This window comes from Macaca mulatta, chromosome 5 (assembly GCF_049350105.2).
Source record: "Macaca mulatta isolate MMU2019108-1 chromosome 5, T2T-MMU8v2.0, whole genome shotgun sequence".
Lineage (NCBI taxonomy): Eukaryota > Metazoa > Chordata > Mammalia > Primates > Cercopithecidae > Macaca > Macaca mulatta.
In genome coordinates, this window is record NC_133410.1 from 63,848,064 (window position 1) to 63,863,805 (window position 15,742).

Consider the following 15,742-nt stretch of genomic DNA (forward strand, 5'->3'; position numbering starts at 1 on the left):
AAAAATCGAAAAATAGTTGATTGGCATGGATGTGGTGAACAGAGAACCCTTTTACACTGCTGGTGGGAATGCAAACTAGTGCAACCACTAAGGGAAACAGTGTGGAGTTTCCTTAAAGAACTAAAAGTGGAACTACCATTTGATCTAGCAATCCCACTACTAGATTGCTAACCAGAGGAAAAGAAACTAACTATTAGATTAAAAAGATGCTTGCACATGCACGTTTATAGCAGCAGAATTTGCAACTGCAAAAATATGGAACCAGTCCAAATGCCCATCAATCAACGAGTGGATATATATGATGGAATACTATTCAGCCATAAAAAGGAGCGAATCAATGGCATTTGCAGCAACTTGGATGGAACTGGAGAATATTATTCTAAGCAAAGTAATGCAGAAATAGAAAACCAAACATTATATTTTCTCACTCATAAGTGGAAGCTAAGCCATGAGGATGAAAAGGCATTAAGAATGACATAATTGATTTTGAGGACTTCGGGGAAAGGATGGGAGGGGTGTGAGGGATAACTGAGTATACACTGGGTTCAGTGAATGTTGCTTGGGTGATGGGTGCACCAAAATGTCACAAATCACCACTGAATATTTTACTAATGTAAGCAAATACCACCTGTTCCCTCAAAACCTATGGAAATAAAAATAAATGTTTTTTAAAAAGTGAGCGACTCTCTGCCAGAGATGTAAAAGCAATCAATTATATCCTTAAGCTTTTAATCTGAGCAAGAGGATGGTGCAGTTAATGGACAATGAGACAAGGATACAACAAGACATCTAATTTAATTTGTCAAACTTCCACAGTCTTTCACATGCTAAGTGTGTAAGGTGGACTGTCAAAGGCAATTCAGGAGAAAGCACGCACTACACCCATCTCACAGCATTCAGTGACTTCCTCTCACTCTCTGACTCTGGTTTCAAAATCTGAACCCTAGCACTCTCCTTCTTCTCCCTTAAAAATGATTTTGGTCCCAACAACGACTCTCTGTGCTACATGCAACTCTTTGTAGATTGAAGATTGGAATTGATTTTTGACAATTTTTGTCAAGTTACTTTTAAGATAAATATAATAGAAAAGACAATGCAAATAATTCGCTACTTTTTTGAATTATTCTATAAAACATGCTTTTTAGACACTGGAAATATTGTATGTGGCTTAACGTGTTGTTAGATAGGTAAAGGGATTTTTTGAATAGGAAGAATCATATGAGTACAGAGCAAATAAGACTTACTTCTACCCCTGTAGGTAAAGGAAAAAATTTAATAAAAATTCTTTTTATTAAATTTGAACTACTGATTAATCATTCCTAATTATCTTATGTTTTGCAGACATATTCCTGAGTGACTGATTAAGTATTCACAATTACCCATTTCTTACTCTTTGCTTTGTCTTGACCAAATATTATTCTGGCTTCTCTCCATTCTACAGGCCTCGAAATTCTGCTGCTCTTCAAGCCTGAGCAAGCACTAAACATTGGAATGTGTCCCTTAATTAGCTTATCCTGAGAATCAGCAGACCACAGTGGAATACTTTTCTTATCAGATTCTCCTGGTTGTTTTCCCTTGCTTGCCCAAATTCCCCCTAAAGGCTCTGCTAATCTTTGCTTACCACCTCTGCCTCAGTGGTAAGCAAAATTCTTACTAGTTGAGAAACTTCTTGTTATGTTTGATGTTGACATGCTTGCACATTTTTGAGATCAGATCTTTCTTCCTATTTTAATGATCTTTCAACTGAATAAAGTCTCTCAATGTATGTTTGTATTTGAGGTGATAAAAAAATCCTTGCCTAAAACTTGTGTCTTGGTTAAAGTTATGCATATAAAAACACTTTGCCAAAAATGTTCTAAAATATATGATCAGAATTTCCAATAAATTACCACTTCTTTTTTTTTTTTTTTTTTTTTTTTTTTTTTTTTTTTTTTTTTTTTTTTTGAGACGGAGTCTCGCTCTGTCGCCCAGGCTGGAGTACAGTGGCCGATCTCTACCACTTCTTTCTTAGTTCTAGCTCCGATCTCTCATCCTAAATTATTTTGCTAGATTTCCAGTGGTCTTCCTTATTATCTCTCTGCATGCTCTCTTATCTTAACTGCCATATGCCTGCTGTTATAATATGCCTAAATACTCATCCAATCACTTGACATTTTAATTACGTGATATTCTAACTGTCTGAAGATTGCCTGTATTTTATCCACCTATCTCCAAAAATAGATAAAAAGTTCTTGAGGAGTTCAGTAGTTCAGTTCTAACATTTAACTTGCTTCGATTTTTAGTTTAAATGCTTTTTCAATTGTTCTAAGTTAGCATAGCCAAATTAATTTCTTCAACGTCTTCCACCTAAACCAAAGAAACCATATACATGGCAAAATTCCTTGGGAAAAAAAGAAACAAATACATAAATAACCGCCAACCATTATCTCTTTTTTGAAAGGCATAAAAGTGCTTTGCGCTTTTATTTGCTAATCCAATCCTGACACGTTGCACCCATTTGTTTTTTCTCCTTTGCTGAATTGGTCTCTCATTCAATCCATCATTAAACCTGTTAATATCCTTTACAAAGACTCCTTTTCCACATTTCTTTTAAGTCTTTCTATAACCTCTTTCAGTCCCCTCCTTAAATATAGCCTACATATTTCATTCACATTTATTGTTCCAAAATAATATTTTAAATATATCCTTTCTTGATCAAATGTGATCAACTCTTACCTAATGCCTAGAGTATCAAGTTCAGATTCTTTCCCATATCACTATTGGCAACAGAGATTTCGACTGGAATAAAATCTACAACTGCACTGAAAAATAATTGAAATCCTATGGATGATTTCAACAGTAAATCACAGGACAGTGTTCATATTTTTAAAAGTTTACTTTGATTTGTAGTGAAAAACTATTTTTTCCTAGAAATACTATTTTTTTCCTAGAAATTTGAAAGTTTGTGTTGCATATAAATAGGTAAAATTGAATTGACTTTCTAAAAAGGAAATTAATAACATTTTCCTCTCTCATTTTTGATATGATATTAGTGGTTTTTATCCTAACTACTTATTAGAATTACTTAAGACAAAAATTCTCAAAGTTATTGTGTTATACATCACATAGGGATGTTATTAAAATGCAGATTCTGATTCGTTCGATTTAGATGTGGTTTAGAATCTACATTTCTCACAAGATTCCAGATAGTGCTTGCGTAGCTTGTCCAAAGATTAAATTTTAGGAGGAAAAGTTTTAAACAATATCCAGATATAGCTTCAGCGGCAGTGAAGCCTGCCGTCACAATTATGCACCTTTCTGATCAAGGGCTTTTATGTAATATGTCCTTCAATAGCCTTACTAGTTCTACAAAGAGTACAAGTATTATCATAATACCCACTGTGTTGATGAGGAAATTGAAGTTTGGAAAGGATTAGTAATACTTCAAGATCGTGAAAATAGTAGTTGTCAGGAGCAGAATACAAACACAGGCGTTCCCCTCCCCAGAGCTCACCCTTTTAATCATAACAGGGCAGAAGATTTCCCTCAGAATCATTTATATAAATGAATACATTTCAAGGAGCTATCCCAGGCTACATTTCTAAAGCTAGAACTGTTTTATGACTTGCTTATGTGTTTATTCTTTCTAACTGTCAGCACTGATATGTTTGAAAAGTAAAAAAAAAAAAAAAAAAAAAAAAAAATCACTAGACTCGTCTTACCTCTATAGACATGCCCTGCAATTGCTGAGCAACAAATGACCGAAAGAAATTCCTACAAAATACTGAGATTGAACTCGACTGGATTATTTTACGATAAAGATTGTGATGACAAAGAAATCAGGAAACAAATGGATCCATCATATGTTAATTAGTTTAGACATGTGAGAATAAGATGAGGGAAAAAATCGTGCTATAGTAACCAAGCATAGAAATGATTACATCTATAATATGTTTGCGTGGACAACATTCTATTTTATTTCAACAACTATATGTCCAAGATGAAACAACTCTGACAAAAATGATACTAAAATCCTTCCAAAATTTAATCTATTTTCTAGGAAATAGTGATAACTGACATAATATAATTGGAGTCATTATATATTTTTATAATTTTTTCTAAAAATTATGATTAATACTGTGCTTTTAATTTCTTCCATGGACTTTAAAATATTTTAATTCATAAAGTGGATGTAAACATTTGCCAAAATTCTGTAATCTCTTGATTACTACTATGTAATAAAATAATTCTTATAATTACAGCCAAATAGTTCTAGGTGTTTAGTATAATAATATACATCATACATAATAACTGGATACTTATGTTTGGAAATTCAATGTACTTCTCTGGAGTTTTTAAAGGCTCATATTTTTACATGGAAGCCATGTGTTGCCATGATTGCACTAGACAGAAAGGAGGAAAAAAAAAAGAACATTCACTAAGTTCCTAGATAAATTTGTTCAAAACCTAACCAACTGGTGACTGATTGGATAATTCAAACACTTAGAACTCAATGTTAAAAACTCATCTGTAAATTGAAGATAAATTATAAAGCCTAATCCATTGTTTCTGTGTGTGCTACATGGAACCATGAGAATCACCATCAGCTGGAGCCTATTATAATGAAAATTCTTAGTCTCACTTTCCAAACTTGCTGAATCAGAATCTTGGGGGTACACCAGAAACTTGCATTTTAACAGTATCTCTAGGTGGTACTTTCTGTACTGTAAAGTTTGGAAAAACACATGGTCAACTCACAAATGTATTATTTGTCCTTAGACTTCATCCCACAAATAGAACTTATGGCTTAATGTGTCAGATTTATTAGGAAAATATTTATAAGGTAAAACTTCTATGTTATAATTGAACAGTCCTATTGGAAATAATGGTTATTCTCTAGGTAAATACAAAAAGATAAATTATTTCTTAAGGCGAATAAATAATTCAATTCAAAATAGATTTATTCTAAGCACTGGAGATACAAGGTTTCTTCTCGTGCTCAAAATAAAACAATCTCTCATCACTTCTTAATGGAAAAGAGATATATAGTTCAGTAACTTGAAGTATGTCTGACTTTGAAGAGTAAACACTGCTTTGGATATGTTTGAACTGTGAAATGATTTCTCCCCTTTCTTCTTTCTTTCCTGTCTTTCTCCTCTACTTTTTTTCCACTATTTATTTCTTCACTAACCATTTAAACAACAATATAAGGCACTGTTGTATTACTTCTATAATATTCATGTTCTAGTGAACACAAAGCAAAGTAATTGTCCAAAGGTATTGACAGACAATAAGCTACCCGGTAAAAATGTTGATATATTTTAATATAACATTTTACAACTACGAGTAAACTTACGTCATCTATATTTTGTGTTGGAACACCAAAATATAGGCATTATTTCACACATCGTTTCCTGTTTCCCCAAGTTAGGGAGTGTGAGAATTGTGTATGACAGTTTGAACAAACATAGTGGACTAGATACACAGGAGTGACCTTCCCTCCAGGAACAGTAGGCCATTTTGGAAGACTGATGGATCAGACATGTCTCATCTTCACATTTTATAATTAAATAAAACAGTTATCTAATTATTTATAAACAAACACTATGCTCTTTGAAAATGCAATGTCTTTCATTTATAAGGGAAACATGAAAAAATAGTGAAGGCTTTATCACAAGCATGTCATTAAATTGATGTCTTAAGGATGCAACCCATGAATAGGTATTTGCAGTCATATTTATGCTGGGCTTTCCTCCTATTCTTCTCCTTTCTTCTTTTCTATTTCTACTATGATGAAAGTATGCAACAGTTTATGAAAAAATCTGTGATGTTTATTTACATAAAAATATATTATATTCCAGTTTCCATATTAAGAGGAAAAATACTTCAAATGACAAATGTGAAACAACACTGGACTGTATTCTATATAAGATGAAACATTCTAGACACTGGTGATACAAAGTAAATGTTCTTTTCTGCTCCTAAGGAGGTTACAGTTTAATTAATAAAACATACAAGGTTAAAGGCAACTGCACATCAATCTAGAGGAGTGTTTATTATATAAGTCTAAATTGAGAGAAGAAGGAACTCTTCTTCCCACACATGAACTGTAGACTTTGGACTTATCAGCTCATTGATTTTAATCAATTATGAAAATGACCTATGGAAAGAAATGAAATCATACAAGAAAGACGTGTACAGCCAGAAAAAAAAGAAGGTTGAGAAAAGATCCCCTAGACAACACCGAGGTAGTATGTTGGAGAAAATAGAAAGCCCATGAAAATCTCTGAGAAGGAAAAGAATAGTATAGTATTTTCAAGCAATATATATACATAATGGAAGCAAAAGGGATGAAATTTCAAAGGGAAAATGTTAATCACAATGAACAAAAGTTGTAGTGAAATAGGGGATTCTGTAATTTCTTTAAACGACAATTTAGTTACCCAGACCATGTTATAATAATAGTTGATATATTCCATATATTAATATATAATATGAAATGTGATTTATATATTATATGAAATGTTTATTTCATATATATGAGAAATTAAAAATATAAATTATTTAAAGGTAAACATTAGGTAGTTTTATTATTATTTTCAGCATCATAGTATTCATTTGAAAGAACATCTTAGTTTCAAAAATTTCTCTGAAAATAAAGGAGAAAATGCAAAACAAAGAATAATGAAAAAATATCTTTGGAAAACATGACGGTCATCTTCACCTTTAAGACTTTGAGAATTAGAAATCTGGTCAGATATAGATTAATTTATTAAAAGTGAGAGTAAGAAGTTTAAGACACTTATGCCTAATGAATTCATTTCTCCCTTCAAATACATAGACTATTGTTACTATTATTATTATTATTTTGAAATTGACTACAGACTGAGATGAGTTGGATCCTTCAGAAAATGAATATTGGGGCAATTTATTTTAGGTTAATAAGAGAGGTATTGCATCAAATACAAGGGTAAAACTTGGTGAGCAATGTTGTACTCCAAATTTAGAAAAAAAATACATTTTTTTCTATATATCTAGGTTTTGATAAAGAAACATATAAAATTTGGGGATTTGTAGGATTGAGATATTAGCAAGTAGGATGACCCAAACCCAGAGGTCATTAGAGTTGTTCGAATTATTGCAAGTATATAGGGAATGAAAAATATGAAGTACTGGGTTAGAGGAAAATAAAATAAATTGTAAAAGGGGCTGGGCGCGGTGGCTCACGCTTGTAATCCCAGCACTTTGGGAGGCCGAGGTGCGTGGATCACGAGGTCAGGAGATCGAGACCACGGTGAAACCCCGTCTCTATTAAAAATACAAAAAAATTAGCCGGGCGTGGTGGCGGGCGCATGTAGTCCCAGCTACTCAGGAGGCTGAGGCGGGAGAATGGCGTGAACTCTGGAGGCGGAGCTCGCAGTGAGCCGAGATCGCACCACTGCACTCCAGCCTGGGCGACAGAGCGAGACTCTGTCTCAAAAAAAAAAAAAAAAAAAAAAAAAAAAGGAACACATAGAATAAAAGGACATAAAAATAGGAGGGACTCACAGATTTCTGTAAGGCCCAAGTGTGGATATCTATGATTCAACCCTTGATTCCCTTCCAAAATATAAATAAGATTGTATCTTTCTCCGATGTTATCCATCTCAAATCAAAGACTTAACATGGGCTACAAAGCTTTAATTACCTGCGTATCCCTTACACTGTGAAGTAATTTATTTTGATCCATTTGCCTTCTCTGTCTATATTGGTCTCCTTGAATTTGTCCCTAATGAAACAAACATGTTTCTATCAAAATAAATTTGCATTCGCTATTTTTCTGCTAGAAAATTTATTTCTCTATATTGGCTCTCATGCTTAGTTCATAAGTTTCATAAAATGTCACTATATCAGAGAGTCTTTTGTTGACTATCCTGTTTAAATTTGTTTCTATGCCCTAGACATGCTTATACTTCTTTAGCACACTTATCATTGCCTAAGATATGTACTATTTATTTACTTTGTATCTGCATCTGCCAGTTACAATGTAAACTCTCTAAAGGCAGGACTTTTGTATCTCTTTGTCTGCAGCATCTAGAAGACGGCCTGACAGCTGGGGTCATTCAATAAATATTTCTTGAATAAAAGTCGTTGCTGAAAAACTAATGGAGGGCATTAGATGGTTTACATGCAGAACGCCTACATACTGCTGTAGAGTGACACGGTGGTTATCTTCTGACCTACAGGGGCTGAGATAAAAAATGTGAGTGCTTTGGAGGCTTAGCAACTGTGGTGTCTCAAAGGAAACCATGGGCAAATCAAATCTTGGCATAAATAGCTCTAATAATAAGGGAGTTTGAGTACCATGTTTGTAACATATAAAATATGACAGACTCAATTACAAATAAGGACCTCTGACATTATGTGCTTCGGTCTGTGCTAGTCAAACTGGGAAAGAAGATGATGAAAGAAATTGTTATTCCCATAAATAGGAAAAAGAAAAATAAGGAGCATACACATAAGAATGTGCTTGAAATTTATTGCTTTTAGAGAAGAAGTGATTTCTATTATTCAGAAACAGCACTGAAAACAGCTTAACAGTTTAAATTGCAATTACATCACCAAATGATAATTAAAAAGGCAAGTATCTTGAAACAAAGAGTACACAGTAAATTATAGTCTGTTTTTCATTTGCATTGTTTTTTGATGATTCTTCAAAAAGTGGTGGTAGTGTGATATGGTATGAAGGATGAGAATATGCATGTAGAAGTTGTATTTGCCAATCAAACCTGCACAGAGAAAGAAACATTATCTGTAAAATTTTTACCCCTGTAAATACATTTATATTCTGGCCTGGTACAGAGTAGATACTATATAAAATTTTAGTTTATAAAATGCAGGGCCCAAAATAATATTTGACACAGAGTAGACAATTAAACACTTATTAAATTGGTATCTGAACAAATAAAAATGATCATTCAGCATATATAATTTAAATTCAAATTTAAATTGTTTTTCAATCATCATACTATTTTATTTTTCTACTTAAATATAGTCTACACATTTCATTTATATACATTTTCCCTAAATAATATTTTAGTACATCTTTCCTTGATTAAATGTCATCAGTTATTACCTAAACCCTAAGGGATCAAGTTCAGGCTCTTCCTCATATCATTAATGGCAATAGAGAATTGAATGGGAATATAATCTCCCAAATGCACTGAAAAATGATTGAAATCCTTTGGACTGTGTTAACTTTGAATTGTAGAACAATCCTCCCTTATCTCCAACAGTTTGCTCTATTTTGTAGTGAAATATTTAGTCTTTCATAGAATTTAGAACATTTAATGTTGTGTAGACACAGGTAAAACTGACTTTCTAAAAAGAAATTGATGACATTTTCGTATTTTCTTGTTAGCATTATGTTAATAATTTCTATAGTAATTGCTCAGTCGAGTTACTTAGGGTATAAAGTGCAAATTTCTCACAAGTTCCCAGACGGTTCCCAGATGGAAGCTTCTCCAAAGACTGCATTTTGGGAGTGAAAACTTTAAGCAACATCTAGGTACAGATTTAGTGGCAGGGAAACCCTGCAGTTATAACTATAAACCTTTCTGATCAAGAGATTTTATGTGATATGTCTTTCAAAAGTGTCACCAATTCTAAAAAGTATATTTCAGTGTTACAATACACAATTTTTTGATGAGAAAACTGAGGTTTGGGAGCATTAAGAGTAGTTCAAAGTCATGAAACTGGTAGTTGTCAGGGCCAGGATACAAACCCTGGTGTTCCCCATCCTATAACCCAGCCTTCTAACCATAGCAGGACAGAGACTTTATCTCAGAAGCATTTATATAAACTAATACACTTCAAGGAGCTATATCAGGCTGCTTTCTTACACTGGAACTGCTGTTGGTTTAATGGTTTGTTTTTGTTTTTCTTCTTTTAACTGTCAGCACTGATACAGAAAGTAAAAATGTCACTAAACCCATCTTACCTCAGTAATCACGTCCTGCAGTCACTGATGATATTAACAGGGATATTGTTAGTATTGTGGTTGGTATGGTTGGTATGGTTGTGGGTATAGTGGTGGTGGTACAAATGGCTGATAAGGGCCATACCTCCCTTCCTGTATACACACAAGGAGAAAGAAAATTGCAGAAAATTGAGATATTGACAGTGCAAATGTTTTTATTAGAAGCTCAGATTGTTAAAGTTTTAGGAACTTACATATTACTTATAAGATTTTTTCCAAACTTTTAATTAGATTTTTCTTTTTGGTTATAAACACATTTTAAAAGCAGGTAAAAATGATTGAGTATTTACCTTTGTACTGTATGTTCACAGTTTTGTGGTTTTATTTTACATGCAGGAACACTGATTATAGGCTATCACTCCAAAGAGGTTTTAAATTTTCCTCAAAATACTACCTCCCAGCAACCAGTTTGCCCACTTTTGAGTATTATGGGAAGGAGATATTTACTAAATTCAGCTTATGTGGTGACAGCTTATGTGGTCACTCTTTTAATGAGCTTACTGTCTCTTATGATTCCTACGTTCTTTAATACTTCTGCCTTCTGTTGACACAAATAACCATCATCCCTTTTAGAGCACCTTTTTATTTGGCGTTACTTTAATCCATGTATTTACTATATTAGTTAGGAGATCTTTTGCAACCCTATCAGGTTGACATTATATGCCAGCATACGGGGACATCAAGATACATACATTAAGAAAAAATGTTAAAGAAATGAAATTTTCTATCTCATTTATCATGGCCTGTTTAATTTAATGAGTTTATTGCCCTCAAAAAAAATCAGAAGATGCAAACTTACCATATTTTATGTGTAATTATCAGCCTTTATGCTCTATGAGGCATGTTTTATAATTAATAGAATTAGAATTTTAACTATTTTTTAGGTCAATGTGATTACTCAGGAGATGATACTTGAGGGCTCAGAGAGTAACTGGTTTCTCTGGTTGGCATTATAAGTTTCAATTGAAATGTTGTTAGGACACAATACATTTGTGACTGTTACCTGTGTATCATAAATAGATGAAAACAAGTACACTTTTGCAACTACTACATATATTTGAGAAATAAATATTGACTCTTCTAGAAGAATAAGTAATCAGAGAATAAAATTTATTTGGACTACACAGCACTATCAGAGAATACTTACATCGAATCTTCTCAATCTACGAAGAAATTTCTGTGAAAAATGAAGAAAAGCTTAATAATTCAATACAAATGTAGGGAGGACAAAACTGAAAACAAGTTTTCCAGTGAATGAAAATGACTCACCTCTTCAGATGAATCAGCTCCCTTAGAAAACAGAAAATGAGACAATAGTTATTATCTTAATGTTATAATTCCAGATTGAGTACAAAAATGAACTCAGCAGCTACAATTGTGAGTAAACAGGATGTAAGCAAATCATCAATAGACACTAAATTAGTTATTTTTGCTTTATGACATCTTTAAAATGTGTCAAGAGTATGCTTTTCTGTAATTAGTGTGCTATATTCAAATATAAATTTATTTTGATTTATACTTCTTTGGTGTGTGAAAGGGAGTAAATGGTTATCATTGATGAATGAAAAGTGAAACTGTAGTTTTTCATATGTTCTCAGTAGCTCAAAGGCTACTTACATATAACTTTTATTTACTGACAGAGACAAGCATTATGTTTTTCTCTGTTTTCCTTACATTTTTATGTTTTATTTTTCAGACACCTATCTTTTTATAACAAATAATGTGGTATACTATGATTTTATAATCAAATTAGTTTTTGAAATATCTGTTAGAATTTACCAGATAAGTTGGAGTATTTTTATTCTTTCATGGCCAGTTTCCTACTAATGTCATAGACAGAAAAGGAACAGGAGAAAGAGAAGGAAGTAGAGTAGAAGAAAGAGCTCCAGAGAAGTCAAGTGCTTTACCTGGTGATACAGAGTAGTAAATGACAATACAGACTGGGAACTCATAGCATGTAATAGATCTGAAGTTTTGTTTTAAAGTTAAAAATAAGCAGCTTTATTTTGGAAAGTGTGTGCTAAATAATTGTGAACTAATTTTAAGTTAGGCTTTGCAAAGAATGACTTGAAAATTTCTACTTTGATATCTTTTAATACTTGAATTCCACTCAAGTGCACCTACTTCATTCCTGAGATTTCTAGCTTCAGATGGTCTAGAGTATTACATGTTTAAAGAGACTTTTACAAACTCTCAGTTCCACATATTTAAGAAGTTCAGTAAAACTTTATTTCACATTAAACTAAATATACTTTAGTGTCTGTAGGTGAATAATGAATATTCATTCTAAATGCTTAAAGAGCTTATGTAGGTTAATACAAAAAAATGTTCATATAGAAACCTTAAAACATATAAAACTGTATTCAAGTAAACACCAACATATGCAGAATACAAAGAATAGAGAGACTCTTGGGATAGGTACTGAGAATATATTCTTCAAATGTCCTGATATACTTACAATCATGGAAACCATGACAGCCAAGATGAAGGCGAACACAAGGAACTTCATAGTTGGCTGGGTTCTCTGAAAACATACGTGGAAATTCAGTATCACATTTTTTCTTGTATTAGCCCATCAAAATTTTATTGATTATGCTATGCTCCAAAGCACTGGGAGACACATGCCAGATAGAAAGACAATTAAAACCCATTGTCTGACATAATGAAATTTGGAGACTTTTTGGAGACATTGATAAGTAAAAGTGAGAGCTCCGATATGGAAATGCTAAGGCGTTAGAGAAACACACAAACCAACACCTTACACAGACCAAGTGAATAGGGGTGTGAAAGTAAAGAATAAAGTAAAGCTTGAGTTGGATTCTGTGGGATGAGTAAAGAGGTGTTGGGCAACTATAAGAAAATGAAAAAGAGAGAGGATACCATATTGAAAGTGCAAGCAGTTCAAAATGTAGGGAGGATAAAACTGGAGACAACATGATTACTTGATTACTTAGGTTTTGTAACATTATGGGGCACCTTAAATAATGGCATTAGGGATGATATTTAAGGTACAGTGTAAAGAGATCTTAGGATGTTAGAATGACAAGCAATGGGCAATCGCTTTGTAATAACATCACTGAAAATGAGCCAGATTTCTGTCTTGAGAGTTGCAAAAATGGTGTAACATTCAGTTTAGAACATTAATGATATTGGGTAGAAAAAAATCAAACTGATAAGAAGTCACAGAGAAAATATTCATACCTCCTCTGAGAAGTGGAATTGGTGAAGAAGACTTAATATTTTAAATAATCTCATTCAACAAAATTAACCTAATCTGGGACTATGATATGTTATCATAAACATGTATAAGCCAGTTAACCCAGTTCCTTGGTTATTAAACAAAAAAAAAAAGTTAAACAGATTATTTGTAAATTATAAACATCTAAATAGAGATATTTTCAGTGAAACACATAATTGCCACAAGACTTACAAATAAATGACATTTTTACCTGTTTATTGAAAACTATAGAGTAATCCATATAAAGGTAATGGTCTTCATTATTCTAATCTCTTTTACCAGTAACTTGTGATAAAACATTACAAGAATATGTTTTACTTAATTATAAAAAATTGCTGTTATTAATAACCCAAAATCTCCAAAATATAAAGCAGAACTCATTATTTATGGCATTTGCTTTTTTACTTATTCACTGATTTGCCTCAGTTATTTAAATTGAAATTTCTGGCCGGGCATGGTGGCTCATGCCTGTAATCCCAGCACTTTGGAAGGCCAAGGCAGACAGATCACCTGCGGTCAGGAGTTCAAGACCAGTCTGACCGACATAGAGAAACCCCGTCTCTACTAAAAATAATAATAATAATAATTTAGCTGGGCATGGTGGTGAGCGCCTTTGTAATCCCAGCTACTCAGGAAGCTGAGGCGGGAGAATCGCTTGAGCCCGGGAGGCGGAGGTTAAGGTAAGCTGAGATTGCACCATTGCACTCCAGCCTGGGCAACAAGAGTGAAACTCTGTCTCAAATTAAAAAAAAAAAAAAAAAAAGGAAATCTCTGGTATTAAGAGCAACTGTAAAAATAGTATGTACCTTGGGGTTTTTCTATCACCTGATAGATAAACCTACCCATCAGTCATTTTATGATACAAAAAGAACAAAAACTTTAGTGTTTTTTGTATCTGTAAACTGTATTGAAAGTATGGAATCAAAAAATACTTATAGAAGAGTAGTTTTCTTTTACTAACCTTGATAAATTGAAAGATGGATATACAGACATAGATGTATAAATATATACACAATGGTTTAAAAAATATTTCCCCAATGACAAAATAATAAAAATATGAAATAGTAAAATCTTTCTTTTCTGCCACATCACAACTGAATGAAAACAACTTCAGTAATATAAAACAGTAAGGTAGAAAAGCATAACTGTTATATAATATTTTTTATTATACAGAATAACATAACTGTTTAAAATGATGGGAAGGTCAATGCAAAGGTAGTGAGAAATGTTTACTTATGGGAATAAAGTAAATTTTTAAAAGTGAAACTTGTGAAACAATATATACATTTGTAAAAAAGAGAACATATGCTATTTTATTAAAATATGAACTTTGAATTTAAGTTAAGGGTAAAAGTAGTAAGTAGGAGAGTAGATGCCAGTATGTAGACAAGGAAATAAAAAGGTTTTTAGAAAGTTCCATCAGGAGAGAAGCTGGAATATGTCTCCATATTCCACATTATTTACTTTGCATGATGATTGCTGATTTCAACGTATAGGAATTGAGATTCTCAACTTATCTTCAGATCCTAAGAGGGTCACCATATCTCTCAATTGTTTCTTTATGAGAAATTATCATTACACAAATACGCATTTTTATAATTAGTTTTCAAAAGATTTTAGGAAGCAACACTCTAGATTAAGATATCATATTCGATTACACATGAACATATTACCTTTTACCCAAGATGAGACTACAGAAGTAGTGAAGTTGAAGTGAAGCTTCAAGAGATGATGTGCTTCCCTAGAGGGCCAATGTATTTAAACACTCTGAAATTCCCCCCTCTCCCCCCTTTTTTTTTTTTGGTTGTTAAATAATGGCAATTGTGAGATCATATTATGGAAACCAAAAGTAGTGCCCAAAATCTGTCTCTACAAATGATAAAAATAACCCTAACAAAGTGATTTTGCAATAGATAATTGTGAAGACAAAGTAATCAGGAAACAACTATACTTATCGCATGTTAATCCCAGTGTTAGTCTAGCCATGAGTGAGTCAGATGACGGAAAAGCATGCTGGAGGAAACCAGGCATAGAAATGATTGCAGTGATAAAGATGTTTGCACAAGTATGTGTCCAACGTGGAACAACTCTATGACAAAAAGAATACTTACCATGTCATCAAGATTTTACTTGATGTTCTCTGATAAATGGTGATAACTGGCATAATGAAATTATAGTCATCATATACTTCAAGAGTTTTTCTTCGAATCATTATTTATCTCATACTTTTACCATCTTCCATTGACTTTAGAATATTTTAAGTTACAAAGTGAATGCAAACATTTGCCAAATTCAGTAATCTTTTGGCTACAATATGATAAAAAATTCTTATATTTATGGTGAAATGACTCTAAGTGCTCAGTGATATATATCTCACATATGACTGAATATATACATATTTGGAAATTCAATTTAATTTCCTGGAGTTTTTAAGGCTGCATATTTCTCCATAGCAGCTATATGTTGACATGATTACACTAGAGTGAAGGATAAAATGTTTTAATTAC

The 15,742-nt window shown here is 32.7% G+C and overlaps 1 protein-coding gene and 1 long non-coding RNA gene across 4 annotated transcripts in view; one reads left to right on the plus strand and one right to left on the minus strand.

Moving 5' to 3' along the window:
* CSN2 (casein beta) overlaps positions 1 to 15,742 on the plus strand; it is a 183,136-nt gene that overhangs the window by 130,536 nt on the left and 36,858 nt on the right. The gene's annotated exons all lie outside the window — the stretch shown is intronic.
* Positions 8,478 to 15,007, minus strand: LOC106998375 (uncharacterized). The gene is made up of 6 exons (XR_001444818.3): positions 14,909 to 15,007; positions 12,456 to 12,521; positions 11,267 to 11,287; positions 11,145 to 11,174; positions 9,959 to 10,090; positions 8,478 to 8,747 (listed from the first exon to the last, which is right to left on the minus strand). It is a non-coding gene; the product is annotated as an uncharacterized LOC106998375 (long non-coding RNA).